Below are 10,506 nucleotides of genomic sequence, written 5' to 3'. Positions count from 1 at the left end.
CCCTTTATTTTCTATGAATTGTGTCCAAAATTGTTCACATGGATGTAAAGCTGACTGGATCACATCTTTGTAGCCAATCTACAGCATTTTACGTTTTGTAGAATCAAGATTTCTGAATGTGTGACAAACTCAGACATGTAGACAATCTTAAGGACACCTTGAATATTCTGCAGCTCTTTGTAAACTTAGAACAGGCCCGCAGTTCAGTTCAGTCACTCAGTCATATCTGACTCTGCAACGTCATGGATTGCAGCACGCTAGGCTTCCCTGTCCATCACTAACTCCCCAAGCTTGTTCAAACTCCTGTCCATCGAGTTGGTGATATCATCCAACCATCTCATCCTCTGTCGTCCCCTTCTCCTCCTGCCCTCAATCTTTCCCAGCATCGGGGTGTTTTCCAGTGAGTCAGTTCACATCAGGTGGCCAGAGTATTGGAATTTCAGCTTCAGCATCAGTCCTTCCAAAGAATATTCAGGACTGATTTCCTTTAGGATTGACTGGTTTGATCTCCCTGCAGTCCAAGGGACTCTATCAAGAGTCTTCTCCAATACTACAGTTCAAAAGCATCAATTCTTCAGTGCTCAGCTTTCTTTATAGTCCAACTCTCACATCCATACATGACTACTGGAAAAACCATAGCTTTGACAAGATGGACCTTTGTCAGCAAAGTAATGTTTCTGCTTTATAATATGCTGTGTAGGTTTGTCATGGCTTTTCTTCCAAGGGGCATTGTAGATTGTTGTTGTGTTAGTCACTCAGTCATTTCTGATTCCTTGCAACGTGGCGGACTGTAGCCCATCAGGCTCCTCTGTCTGTAAAATTCTCCAGGAAAGAATACAGGAGTAGCCATTGCTTTTTCCAGGGGATCTTCCCAACCCAGGAATCGAACCCAGGTCTCCTGCACTGCAGACAGATTTGTTACCATCTGAGCCACCAGGGAAGCCCCGTAGATTGCCAAACTCCTTCCAAAAGTGATTCAAAATAATTTAATGTGATGATAAGGAAGAAGGTGACATAATGAGACTATTTCTCAAATATCATGCATGCTTGTAGAAGATTCAAAACAAAGAATCTGAACCTAACTAAACAGAATTTAAACAAAAATTAAGACATCAACAGTGACATTGGAACTGTGCTCCTTGGAGAGGTTTGATAATTAAATTCATCATATTGATGATAATAACTTTGGGGAAAGACGTGAGATTTCAGTTGGATAGCTTTTTAACTCTAAAAACAATCACTTATAACAGAGATTTAAAATACGGAGAGCTGGGGTGAGGGAGGAGGGCAGAATTACTCCTCTTTCTATAGGCTATCCCCTGCAAGGAAAGAACAGAAAGGAGAGTGGGATGGAAAGAAATTCTCCCCCCAAGTTTTTAAATGCTTTATAGGCTTTCCTGCAATCACCTGAGATATGTATTTTTTTTAAAAAACAAAAACTTCACATTCTGAAATATTATGCACTAAAAATAACAAACTGAAGGAAAAATTAGGTTGGGTAGACCATCATAATATATATAATTTTGTAACCAAGAACACTAACACTAATTCTATTAAAAATATTAGCAGTTTAGAAAGATGTTAACCGTAATGAATGAACATTGCAGTAAATAAGATAGCTTGATGAAAGAGCATGAGGAAGTTACAGAGACAAAGTGAAATGCACAGAGATAGGGAGAAGGCTCAATAAACATTTATAGGACATAGAGCATGTGACTGAACAGAGCCAAAAGCAATAATACTCAGTGTGATACATTCCTCTCTGACTGGTTGCATGTAGTTGCATCTGTGTACTTTGTGTTAGGTGATTGCTACCCGGTGGTGGTAAATATTAATGATGGGAGTGATCACAAATGAACCAGTCAATTTCCACGTTATATTTTGACATTGATCTACCTACCAATCTCATTCAAGTTCATTATGTTATAGAAACGTGTACTGTAGCATAACATTTGATCCTTTGTTCAAAATTATAAAGTACTTCAAAATTCCATTGGATTTACAGATATTTTCAATGCAGTTTTTCTTAAAGGAAAATGGAACGAAGTGGGGGCCTTACAAGTGGATATAACCACTCTTTAGCATGAATCTATTTATTTTATTATTTTGGTCACCAGGAAAGATCAACTAGAAGGGGAAATAGAAAATTCTGGCCTGTTTAGAGTGGAGGGAAAATAACTGAGTATTCAGGAGGTGATTAGATAGTGGGATTTGAGAACAATAGGTGTTTTTCCAGAGCCAAAGGTCAACATACAAATCATCCTGGGGTCAAAGAGACCTGAAAGTTAGTGAAAGAAGTGCATAAGCAAAGGTTAGACTCCTCACGCATATACTTTGCCTGCATTACAGTATCCTGAAGCATATCTGCAGTCATGGGCTCAGAACATAACCAAGATTATTTTGATCAATTACAAATTATTGCTTGTTTTGATACTTGTCCCTAATTGCTCTTTTTAGCTTAGATTCTAAACCTATTCAAAGACTCTTCTCAAATTTATGAACAAAACCTTCCAACCTCTGTTATCTCAAGTGATGTGCATTTAGTAATGGGTGGTATAGGGTGGGCTGATATTAGACCTTTTTAAAAAAAACACTTGGAGCTTTGCTGCTGGTAAAACTATTATATTTAAGAACAAAGGGTAGAATTTTTATTTTAAATATTTTAGATTAACTGTGATGCTAGAGAAAGAACTAAGAATCTCAAATGGTAAAAAAAAAAAAAAAAAAAAAATTTCACTGTATGCACTTACTGAAGCCAGACCTCCACCAGAAATTTCCCTAAAAATAACAAGCTCCTTATTTTAATGTGAACTCATTCTACCATTATTTATCACCTGATGAATTATAAAAATAGGAAATATTTGAATGGTTAGGTATTACAGTAAAATAATTAAAAAGAGAGGATTTGGAAAATCCACAGATTAAATACATGGTCCCTGAATAATTGAGAATTTACTCTAGTCAAAATAATTAAGAGAAAACATAGAGAGAATGACAGCAATTACAACAAGGGGATTTTAGTATGAAATGAAATTGGAAATTACCAGGGAATGTTCAGTTTGTAATAAATAGAATTCATTATTAGCTAACTTTGCTTTAACCACAACCAGGGGAATTTTATAGAGCCCAGACATTATTATAAAATAGATTCACAATAAATTAATTCCATGGTATTGGGTCCAAGAAAAAATAGGCCTCAGAAAGGTGTTCTGTGTAGATGGAAGATAGAACTGTTGAGTTACTCTAAGCAATAAGACAAGATTCTTAAACTAGACCAATAAAAGATATGGTCATTGCACCACTCCTATAATAGTGATGTTATTTAAGATATTAAAATGATATATTATTCAGTGCTAAAATATGTGATATGGTTGTTAGGGAGATAATAGTTTCATTTTTTGATTCATTATCTGATTTATTTTATACTAGATGATAATGTATTCATAGGGACATATAGTGAAAATAGCATATGCTGAAAACTTTATACCAAATGACACTCTAATACACCAGCTACTACTTCTCAGCATGTAGAATGCTTTTATGAAATAATGGCATATTAATCATACTGTGCAAAGTCCCATTAAAATCAATGATGTATTGACTTTGTTTATTTCACATTAGTTACACGTAATAAAATAATGTTCTGTAAAGAGTGGCTTTCATCCTGAGGAAAACTTCATATCATTAATTTTCATGTAAAAGAAACTCCTTCTTTTATCGGACATGCCACAGCATACATAGAGATAAATAGTCATGATACTTACATAAAGATTCTTTATTAATTTCTAAATCATTATTGAATGCCTAACATGCGCTAGATGCACTTTAAGTACATTATTTTATTTACTCCTTGAAATAGCTCTGTTAAGTTCTTCTATTATCAGTCCCATCTTACAGGTTAGAAAACAAAGGCCTGGAGTTGGATGAATTGCCCAAGGCCATATGGAAACTACTGGCCAAGCTTGGGACTCATTACCTAAGCTCTGAGGACCACCTATACTGCTACACATATAGCCTGTCCACAAAGCCTGAGTCCTCTGGTGAAGGTAACTTCAGTGGGCACTTAAAATAGACTGATTGTTGTCTTAGACTGGGGTCTCCAAAAGCACACTGAGTCAAGGATATATGTAAACATGCTTATCAGGAAATAGTCCCAGAAAATGCTAGAAAGTATTCCCAGAAAATGCTAGAAGGGCAGCAGGACTAGGAAGGAAAGAAATCTGGGTAGAGTGCGATATTAAGCCAAGTCCCAAGAGTGAGAACTTTGCCCCAATCCTGCAGAGATGTTCTGGAGACAGCATGAATCACACATGTGAAAGTGAAAATATTTGTTCAGTCCTGTCTGACTCTTTGCAAGCCCATGGACTGTAGCCCACCAGGCGCCTTTGTCCATGGAATTCTCCAAGCAAGAATACTGTAGTGGGTTGCCATTTCCTTCCCCAGGGGATCTTTCTGACCCAAGGATTGAACCCAGGTCTCCTTCATGGCAGGCAGATTCTTTCCTGTCTTAGCCACCAGGGAAGACCACACATACTGCTCACTCTATAGGGACATGTGTGATCTGTGCTGTCTCCAGAGCATCTTCGCACCATTCAGATCTTCTCACCCATCAGACATTGACTAATGATTGCCTCTGTTGTTCAGTTGCTAAGTTGTGTCTAACTCTTTTTCACTCCCAGGGACTACAGCATGCCAGGCTTCCCTCTCCTTCACTGTTTCACCCAGAGTTTTCTCAAACTCATGTCCATTGAGTTGCTGACACCATCCAACCATCTATCTCATCCTCTGCCAGCCCCTTCTCCTCCTGCCCTCAATCTTTCCCAGCATCAGTGTCTTTTCCATTGAGTCAGCTCTTTGCATCAGGTGGCCAAAGTATTGGAGCTTCAGCATCAGTCCTCCCATGAATATTCAAGGTTGATTTCTTTTAGGAAATGACTGCCCTTAGAGAGACATAAATTCTTAGGCATCTCCCAGTTCTCATGTGGGTGGGCATAACGGTATCCACAGCCTAAGGGCAGTTCCCCCCAGCTGAGGGTTGCCAGTGTAGCAGACTGTGTCAAGGTTCCAGGGGAGCAGATGTACAAAAAGAAAGGGAAAAGATACCAAGTGACTTAAGAAGAATAAGTGAATTGTTGATAGGATATTGATACTCTCATAAATATATTTTCTAAGATTCATTTACATTCTAAATAAATAGTTACACATTTGCTTTATGTCTATAGTTATCAGATCTTTTAAAACTGCGTGAATAAAATACAAATATATTTAGAAGGAAAAAGTTGATATCCCATTCCCCACAGTTTAGAATGTATCCTTCTACTACATAGACTCATGTACACATATTTAACGTAGTTTTTTTTACAAATATGTAGACATATTATTCATATTACTCTTAAAATTATATTTAGGTTAAAATATATATCCTAAATATTTCTTGAAGTCAATATATGTATAAATAACTTACTAAGAGTAATATGAAAATATATGGTATACATAATCCATAATTTATTCAACCTATTGAATTCTCTATTGATAAGTAGTAGTTGTTTACAATTCTTTGCTATTACAAATTATACTTACCCTTCTTTCTATTCTCTGCCTAGTTGATCTCATCCAGTCCCATTACTTTAAATAGCGTGTCATCTATATGCTGATGACTCCTCAATTTATACTGTTATCCCCTGACATCTTTATCGAGTTTGTACTCATATATACAACTGCCCAATTGTCATCACCACTTGGACATAGCAGGGATAACCTAAGTGATCTATTTAATATATAGTATGTATATATAAATATATATATATGTATATTACATATATAATTTTACCATATGTAAGTATTTTCTTACCTTATACTTATTTTTTTTTCAGAACCAGTATGCATTTATTGGACATATTTTTTTAAATAACCAGAACCTCTCACTACTCTCTGTACAACTTTATCTTTAGTCAAGTTGATATGCTCCTTGAAAACATGACAATAGCTAAGTCATCACATCAGATCATGATCACCAGTGAGTGTTTATTGAATGCTTATTGTATGAGAGTACTATTTTTGATTGGGGTATATCAAGGAGCATAGGAAAAGGTCCCTGGCCTGAGGAGCTGAGTCTGGAGTGGAGAGCAAGCATCTCAATTTCCTAAAGACAACTAGTATGATAATGCAACCTACTTCCAATAACAAATGAATCACACAGACAATGGCTGTTGTAAGAGTATGGTCACTGCGTGATGGGAAAATCAGAGCTTCTCACTGAAAACAGGCATAGAATCAGAGGAATGTGAATCTTGCAGATTCACAATTATGTCAAGATCCTTCCTGAGGGACCTTCCACCCAGAACGTTCTTTCATTAAATTGCACGTTCCACTCTCTCGCTCTCTCTCAGTTCTCTGCGCAAATGTGACCTCTGAGAGGCTTTTCTTGGCTACTGTGAGGTTAAGAGTCCTCTTCTCTACCACAGATAACACTTCCAAATTCAGTTTACTTGTGTATTGTCTTTCTCACAACATGAGATTCGTGAGCAATGTAATCTTGTCTCTCCTGTTCATCACTGTCTATCCGTTGCCTAAAACATTTTCTGGCACAAAGTAGGTATTCAATAAATATTTGTTGAGTATATGGGCCTTGTAAACCAAATGGAACTTACAAAAAATGGCAGAGTAGTCATCCTAGGCAGGGACAATGACATGAGAAACAAGTGCTCCTTAGAGAGTTATCTTCAATTATGATACATAAATGGCTTTCTACTCTCTACATGGAAACTTCAGTAATACCTGAGATACCAGTAATATCACTGGTAGACAGTGAAAATGATTGAGCTTGCCACTGTTGTAATAATTCGTAGTCAGTTTATAGCCATTGAGCCTTCTCCTAGTTCTGCCAATTTCCCATGACCTCACAGAATAAAAGCTGTCAAAGAGGAGTTGACTGGAGTCCCTAGAAATAAAATTTTGCAAGGCATTAGACAAATAAAAATGTTGATGGGATTTTCAAAATGATCAGCTTGTTTTTTTAGAGTTTCCGTGAACAAAAGAGAGACTAAAATTTATGACAAAGGATGAAAACAAAACCAAGGTTTAGTTTGTTAAAGATGATAACAACTTTTGTTTTTTTCTTCAAAACTGTATTTTGATGACCAGTTTAGTCATATTTCTCCCCAACTACTGTTTGAGGAGTGTCTGCCAGTCTTCTCCTCCCCCACCAGACCTGAGTGGACAAGATCCTACAAAACTGCCAGAAGGCCACTGAAGGAATTACAAGCTTGAATGCTCTTCATTCATTGTCATCATCAGAGCTGTTGAGTCTATGCTGTGAGATCATTCCTGATCTAGTCCATTTGCATTAACAGGAGACTGTGTTTCTTCCTTTGATGAAGAAAGCAAGCAGGATCTTCTCAGTTAGTGCTATGAGTGGTTAAACTCACTGAAGACATGATAGACTACAGTAAGAGTCAGCTACCACAAACTGAGGCTACATACCAGTACATTTTGACAGGATTTTACTAAGAACCATTTTGGAAAAAAAAGTTCATCTATTTTAATAGTATTTTTTACATTAAGAAAGCAATGCAAGCTGACTATGGCAAATTTCAAACTGCAGGAATCATAAGAGAAGAATAACATATGACCCATAGTTTCACCCCTTACAGTATTTTCCATTTCAACTTTTATGTATGCCTGTTTTTGAACTTTATAAGAATAACATCATGCTATCTAATACAACTCTTAATTTACTTGTCACACCACCATGTTTTATCTTCCAAATACCACTATTAATACCTGAAATTATTTTATTGATTTCTTTACTGCTATATTGACTTTCTCCAAATAAAATCTACATTTTACAGACAAAATTCTTTTCTCCCTTATGCAGTCAAGAAATGAATGAATGGCTGTACTAGTTTGCATTCCCACCAACAGTGTAAATGCAAACTAGTACAGCCATTCACCAGCCCAGGTGGGATGCACGAGACAAGTGCTCCGGCCTGGTGCACTGGGAAGACCCAGAGGAATCGGGTGGAGAGGGAGGTGGGAGGGGGGATCAGGATTGGGAATACATGTAAATCCCTGGCTGATTCATATCAATGTATGACAAAACCCACTGGGAAAAAAAAAAATAATAAAAAAAAAAAAAAAAAAGAAATGAATGAATGAACAAATGTCAAATTAATATCTTTATAAATATCACCTCAAATACTTGTATTTTCACATCTTTAAGATTGCACTCATGCTCGGTTACTCAGTCATAGCCACCTCTTCGCATGCTGCACCTTGCCTAGGATATAGTATTGGATTGTTTTTATTCTATAACACTGTTTCTTTCTGTTCCTCATAAGGGAAGAGTGTTTTTGTACTTTAAGGCAGAGTTCCTGGTGAACTGATTTTACAAAGGCCTTAGATCAACTTGGCACCCCATATGTTAGAAAATTCTATTACTAAAAGGAAATCAAAATACTGTATCCCCAAAAGAAGATGGAATATTATTAATTGAACAATAACTTTGAGACTTAGTTCTATTTTGCAAAATAATAAAATAGCTATGTATAAAATAAAATTGAACATGTTATTGTTCCTCAGAAAACCTTAACCAATTTACAGCAAGTTTTATTGGGAAGAAATTCATCCAAAACTGCAATGCATATGCCAAGTTTTACTCTAATGTGTTAAAACTGCTTCAGTATAATGTTTGTGGTCCATCCACATCTAATCTATCCATATGAAATGTGACATTATTATAAAAGTGTAATTATTTCCAGAAACCTTAAAATAAGAAGTGTTTCTAATTAAACATTTGTCTCACAATATATTAACTGTAGGTCACTTTATCTGAGAAAAATTAGGCAATATTTTAACTAGATCTTGACAAAAATGCATTAAATCTATTTTTTAAAATGTTTTATTACTTGCAAGTTTCAGCCTGATGTGATTTTAAAATAGCCAAGTTATAAACCCCTGAAAATTGGAGTTTATAATGGAAATACTGACAGACCCTTAACTTTTAGGATGAATGTGCAGCTGTAATAACATTTGCTGTTGCTGCCTCAGTCAGTGTAGCAACATGACTGGGGTGCTAGATGTGGTTATTTCAAATATAAAACTGGCTGAACACTTGCTGAAGTATTTTCCCATTTCTAAAATCTTAGAAAATTCATTTCTTGTTTTGGAAACCCCTTTTATCTCAAAAGTTACTATAATAAACAAGATGGAGGCCCTATTCTTCTACTTTCTATTTACACATTATCTCCTTGGTTAGCCCATCTTCTCCCTTGGCTGGTTATCACAAAGCTTTCCTGTATATGGCATCTCTACCCACCAGTTAGTTATTCAAGCCAGAAAATTAGAGGTCAGTTTTAACTCATACTACATCTTCACCACATCTAACTGATTGCAAATACTGAGGGTTTTACTGCCAAAATGTGTTTTGAAACCATTTATTTTTAATCCCCAGTGCCATCACTTTAGTTAATGCCACTAAAACCTCAGGCCAAGCTGATTACAATAGCCTCCTAACTTGCATTTCAGGATAATCGATAGTTGGTGGAAGAAAGTTCTTAATATTTATAGAATTTCAGCAAATAAAGCAGTAGAAATGATAAAATTAGAAAATCACCATTGCCCAACCCACAATAAAATAACAGATCTCTGCAATGATTATCTATAGTTGCTAAAATAAGGAGGGAGTGGTTAACAGCATTTTATATTGAAGGAATGAGGCTGACATGATCAGAATCTATCAGTTGTACTAATCACTAAAAATGGGAAAAACCAGTTGCTATGTGTCTTAAAACATGATAAAAACAACAGGAAATATACTTGCCTAAAATGTTGAATCTGAATCTAGTTAGTCCTCTAGATTTATGGAAAATATAGGGAATGAAGGAATAAGTTAGCACTGTGAAGAAACAGTCAGTCAAATCCTGAATCTAAGAAGTCTACAGAAAAACAACAGACTGATTTCTCCAACAAATCGATGTTGTATGTAAAGCACTGATGATGGAAAGGAGGTGGAATTGGAATTGTTATGAAATAAGAGTTTTAAGACACATAACAACTGAACACAATATGAGTATTTCACTGGATCTGATTCAAACAAACCATTTTCAAAAGTCATATTTGAGGCAATGGGGAAATTCAAATATGAACTGTATCAAAAATATTAAGAAATTATTACTAACTCCCTAGGTATGAAAATGGTAATGAGGTTATTTCCAAGAAAAGTTCTTACCAGAGAGACATAATAAATATGGGTGAAATGACATGATATATGGGTTTTGTTTTAAAATACTCCAGAAAATGAAAGGAGAGGCAAAAGAAGAAAGAAGATTGGCATATTCTAATAAGGGTTTGAGCAGGATAATGAGTATATAGGTTTCATTATACTATTTCCTTTAGTTTGTGTATATTTGAAATTTTCCCTGGAAGATCAGTTTTACAAAGTCATTTAGGTTCTATAGAAAAGAAGGGTAATGACTCAGCAAAGGTAATCATGATAAAATATACAGA

This window comes from Dama dama, chromosome 20 (assembly GCF_033118175.1).
Source record: "Dama dama isolate Ldn47 chromosome 20, ASM3311817v1, whole genome shotgun sequence".
In the NCBI taxonomy this organism is placed as follows: Eukaryota; Metazoa; Chordata; class Mammalia; order Artiodactyla; family Cervidae; genus Dama; species Dama dama.
Note: the sequence above shows the minus strand (reverse complement) of the source record.